Raw genomic sequence first — 5,839 nt, 5'->3', positions numbered from 1 at the left:
CTCAGCACTGACCCTCCGACAGTGCGGCGCTCCCTCAGCACTGACCCCCCGACAGTTATTTTCTGTAATAAGCACTGTGAGCACTAGGCTGGGCCTGTGGAACTGGAGGTTAATATGGATTGGGCAGGAACCGCAGGACATCTGTGTGCCATTTGGGATTTTAATCTGACAATTTCCTGACCATTAGCGATTTATTGTACGACTTTTGTTTCAGATTTATCTTTAAACAAAATTCAACCTGAAACTACTTACAGAAGCTCAAAGTCTGCTGGGTTACTTGTCCAGGTGACCAGATCCCTGTTTTAAATATACATTGGCTGTGACACAGAAAGAGGCCATTTGGGACATCATGTGGATACCAGCAGTTTTCAAAAGCAGCTCACCCAGTTCCTCTTCCCCTGTAGCACTGCAAATATCTTCCAGTCTGATAATTAATCAATTCCCTTCAACAGCCCCAGTGGAACCTACCTCCACCACACTCTCTGGAAGCACACTGCAGATAGTAAAATAGTCCCCACAGAACACTGGAAGACTGTCCAGGGAAGGGATTATTTGCAAAATACTTTAATCCTGAAAACTTGTCGATGGTGTGAGGGAGGGATTGCACTCTTGGCAATGGTGAGGCAGTTTAAGCAACAGGTGTTTATTGTAAAGACTCTCTCTCTCTCCTACCTTTACAGAGTAACCTGCAATAAGCAGACACTCCAGATCCCAGTTTTCACCGTTTCACCAAATTCTCTTCCTCTTTCTAACCCAGAGCAACTTTTCTGTTCTGTGGCCAGAGTTTGATCACTGATTTGGTATTAACCGAGTAAATCGTCATTCGTCCAGACTTATAGTAATAAGCAGAAATAGGCCATTCAGCCCATTGGGTCTACTCTGATTTCGGTAACACCATGGATAGTCTGATCATCCTGAAGTCCACTTTGCTGCCTTTTGCCCAATGACCGTTACTTCCTCAGTGATTACTATATGTTGTTGCTTGATTTCTAAAAAATATTGAGGCACTGGAGAGGGTGCAGAGAAGATTGACTGGATGACACCAGAAATGCTTGGGTAAAAGCCATCACAAAACCATTGATGTTTCCATTGATCTAATTCATTAATGTCCTTCAGGAAAGGAAGTCTGCCTTCCTCACCTAGTCTGCCTCCATGTGACTCCAGACCCAAGCAATGTGGTTGAGGCGGCATGGTGGCTCAGTGGTTAGCACTACTGCCTCACTGTGCCAGGGACCCAGATTCAATTCCACCCTTTGGTGACTGTCTCTGTGGAGTTTGCACATTTTACCCGTGTCTCCGGATGCTCCGGTTTCCTCCCACAGTCCAAAGATGTGCAGGTTAGGTGGATTGGCCATAGGAAATGCAGGGTTACTGAGATAGGGTAGGTGCTGGGTCTGGGTGGGATGCTCTTTGGATGGTTAGTATTGACTCGATGGGCTGAATGGCCTGCTTCCACACTGTAAGGATTCTATGATAACCCTCAACTGCTCTCTGAAATCGTCGAGCAAGCCACTCAGTTGTGCCAATCACTACAAAATCTCAAAGAAATGAAACCGGATGGATCACCTGGCATCGATCCAGGCACAGGAAAAGACAACAGCAGAAACAGCCCTGTCAACCCTGCAAAGTCCTCCTCACTAACAATCTGGAGGCTGGTGCAAAAATGGGGAGAGCTGTCTCATAGAGTAGTCAAGCAACAGCCTGATATTGTCTGTAAGGTATGATTCTGTGAGTATGGCAATGTCCCAGACACCACCATCACCATCTGTGTCCCACCAGCAGGACAGGCCCAGCAGAGGGGGTGACACAGTGGGATACAATTGGGAGGGAGTTCCTCTGGGAGTCCTCAACATTGACTCCGGACCCCATGAAGTCTCATATCTTCAGGTTTAAACATCAGCAAGGAAGCCTCCTGCTGATTACCACACACTGTCCTCCCTCAGCTGATGAATCTGTACTCCTCCATGTTGAACAACACTTGGAGGAAGCACTGAGGACAGCAAGGGCACAAAATGTACTCTGGGTGGGGGATTTCAGTGTCCACCACCAAGAGTGGCTCAGCAACAGTACTACTGATCGAGCTGGTTGGGTCCTAAAGGACATCGCTGCTAGACAGTAGTACCACTCCAATACATCACAGTAAAATGATGATCTACTCTCGATCATCAGTAAAGTGATGGAAGGTGTCAGTAACAGCGCTATCAAGCAGCACCTGCTCAGCAATAACCTGCTCAGTGACACCCAGTTTGGGTTCCACCAGGGCCACTCAGCTCTTGACCTCATTACAGCCTTGGTTCAAACATGGACAAAAGAGCTGAAATTCAGAGGTGAGGGGAGAGTGACAGCCCCTGGCATCAAGGCTGCATTCAATTGAGTGTTGCATCATGAAGCTGTGGCAAAACTGGAATCAATGGGTATTGGGGGAAAAATGTCAGCTGGTTGGAGTCATACCTGACACATAGGAAGATGGTTGTGGTTGTTGGAGGTCAGTCATCTCAGCTCCAGGACATCTCTGCAGGAGTTCCTCAGGGTAGTGTCCTAGGCTCAAACATCTTCAGCTGCTTCATCAATGACCTTCCCTCCATCATAAGGTCAGAAGTGGGGATGTTCTTCGATGATTGCACAATGTTCAGCACCATTCGTGACTCCTTAGATACTGAAGCAGTCCGTGTTCAAATACAACAAGATCTGGACAATATCCAGGCTTGCGCTGACATGGCTACAAAGGGAGGCAATACCCTGAAGGTATTTCCAACAGACTGCTAATCTAGAGACCCAAGCAATTTTCTGGGGGCCCAGGTTCGAATCCTGCCATGGCAGATGGTGGAATTTGAATTCAATTAAAATATCTGGAAATAAGAGGCTAACGATGACCATGAATCCATTGTTCGTTATTGGAAAAACCCATCTGGTTCACTCATGTTCTTTAGGAAAGGAAACTGCCATCCTTACCTGGTCTGGTTAACATGTGACTCCAGACCCACAGCAATGTGGCTGACTCTTAACTGCCCTCTGGGCAATTAGGGATGGGCAATAAATGCTGCCTACCCAGCGACACCCTCATCCCGTGAATGAATTTTTAAAAAGTGGAAAGGAACATTCACGCCACACAAATGCCAGGCTATGACCATCACCAGTAAGAGACAATCTAACCAGCACCCCTTGATATTCAATGGTGTTACCATCATTGAATCCCCCACTATCAACATCCTTGGGGTTATCATTGACCAGAAACTCAACTGGACTCACCACATAAACACAGTGGCTGCACGAGCAGGTCAAAAGCTAGGAATCCTGTAGTGAGTACCTCACGTTCTGACTCCCCAAAGCCTGTCCACCATCTACAAGGCACAAGTCAGGAGTGTGATGGAATACTCCCCACTTGCCTGGATGGGGGCTGCCCCAACAACTCTCAACAAACTTGACACCATCCAGGACAAAGAAGCCCACAAGCATCCACTCCCTCCACCACTGACACTTAACAATACACACTGCTGCTATCTACAAGATGCACTGCACAAATTCACCAAGGTCCCTTAGACAGCACCTTCCAAACCTATAGCCACTTCCATCTCGAAGGACAAAGGCAGCAGGTACACAGAAACACCACCACCTTCAAGTTGCCCTCCAAGCCACTCACCATCCTGACTTGGATATATATCACCTTCAGTGTCACTGGGTCAGAATCCTGGAATTCCCGCCCTAAGGGCATTGGGGGTCTACCTACAGCACATGGACTGCAGCGGTTCAAGAAGGCAGCTCACCTTCACCTTCTCAAGGGGCAACTAGGGACAGGCAATAAATGTTGCCCCAGCCAGTAATGTCCATGAGTGAATAAGAAAAAAATTTAAAGGGAAAGCAGACAGTAATCAAGAGACAGGGGAATTGTGGGTTATGATGGTAGATTCAGATGAGAACGGAGGGAGGACATTCCCCAGAATGAACTGTTTGGCCTGTTTTATGCCATATACCATTTATAATCCTCCAATGTGAAGGGGAGACTATGGTCAGTCAGGTCCAGACACAATGCACATGCACCCACATGCTCTCACACATGCACACAAACACTCACACACACTTGCACGGACACTCATGAACATCAACTCTCACAAATGCAGGCACATACATGCACAGCATACCCATGCACACACTCTCACACACGCACACACTCATCCTCACACACATGTACACAGACATTCACACAGATACAAACGCACACATATGCATCCTCAGACATATGCAAGCCCACACACATACACACACATAAAAACATGCACAGGCAAACATACAGACAGATGCACATGCATAAACACAGAAACAGACACAGAGGCATACACACCAGCAATGCCATGCTGCGTATTTATATTTGCATTTTGAAAGTGCCCTTCAATAATCCTCAGGAATAATTAACATGTAGGAAACCAGTCCCATTTTAAAGGAATACTTTAAAAGCTTATCTGAAGTACCATCAATAAAATTAAATACGAGACAATGAAACGAGGTTGACAGGAGTGCTATTGTGCTGCAAATGTTATTTTAGAAAGAGCAGTACCACTGAATAGAAGCTACATTATTCAAAGTCAGTAAAACTGGGGTATTCATTCACTCCGAGTTATCCCAGATCACAACAGAAATCATTTTCTTAAACCCAAGTCCTTCAATGCTCTCTTTACAATTTCATGGAGATTTCTGCATGTTTTGGATCTGGCAACGAGGTAATTTACTCTGCAAAGATTACATTACTGGTACACCTCACCAAAAGAGAAAAAAAAATCCAAAAAGAATATTTTCATGACTTGAAGTTGCCATTGTGTTAAGGCCAGTCAGCAAAGAGGCAGATTTAATTTATGATATCTTTTCCATGAAACCTTTTTGAAAAGATTGACAACGAGTAAAGAGCGGAGTAAGAAAATATTGTTGCCTTGCGTCGGTGGCTGATAACTGCGCCCTTGCCTTTTGAAATAACTCCACAGGGGCCGGTATCCTGTCACCAAATCCCCATTTAGTTACGCATAGAAAGTCCTTGACACTGACCCGGCTCCCTCAGAGAGAGCTCTCAGAGGGCCAGAATGTCTGACACTCCTCCTTTTATCTGTCAGCTGGGACTGTCTGATTGAACCAGAGCAACGACCCCAATCAAGGAACTCATATTCGTTGAGGTCCACCTGGCTAACCTCGTTATATCTTTCAGATAGTGAGGTTTGAAATGAACTCCACTCTCTTATGCCCAGACACCAGAGTGACAGTAACAATATTTAGAAAGTGCTGCAGTACAGTACAGTCAGTACTGAGGAAGTGCCACATTATCAGAGGGTCAGTGCTGAGGGACGGCCACAGTATCAGAGGGTCAGTACTGAGGGAGTGCCGCACTGTCAGAGGGTCAGTAGAGAGGGAGTCCCGCACTGTCAGAGGGTCAGTACTGAGGGAGCACCGCACCGTCCGAGGGTCAGTACTGAGGGGGTGCCACACTTTCGGAGGGTCAGTGCTGAGGGAGTGCCGCACTATCGGAGGGTCAGTACTTAGGGAGTGTCGCACTGTCGGAGGGTCAGTGCTGAGGGAGCGCTGCACTGTCTGAGGGTCAGTGTTGAGGGAGCGCCACACTGTCAGAGGGTCAGTACCGAGGGAGTGCCGCACTGTCGGAGGGTCAGTACTGAGGGAGTGCCGCACTGTTGGAGGGTCAGTGCTGAGGGAGTGCTGCACTGTTGGAGGGTCAGTGCTGAGGGAGCGCTGCACTGTCTGAGGGTCAGTGCTGAGGGAGCGCCGCACTGTTGGAGGGTCAGTACTGAGGGAGCGCCACACTGTCGGAGGGTCAGTGCTGAGGGAGGGCCGCACTGTCGGA

At 47.4% G+C, this 5,839-nt stretch overlaps 1 protein-coding gene across 1 annotated transcript in view; it reads right to left on the bottom strand.

Moving 5' to 3' along the window:
- Window positions 1-5,839, bottom strand: part of LOC109920795 (forkhead box protein P2-like) — a 53,920-nt gene that overhangs the window by 13,238 nt on the left and 34,843 nt on the right. The window lies entirely within an intron of this gene.

This window comes from Rhincodon typus, chromosome 25 (assembly GCF_021869965.1).
Source record: "Rhincodon typus isolate 14 chromosome 25, sRhiTyp1.1, whole genome shotgun sequence".
NCBI classification, from domain to species: domain Eukaryota; kingdom Metazoa; phylum Chordata; class Chondrichthyes; order Orectolobiformes; family Rhincodontidae; genus Rhincodon; species Rhincodon typus.
The sequence above is the reverse complement of the archived record's forward strand: the minus strand, read 5'-3'. Positions and strand labels throughout refer to the sequence as shown.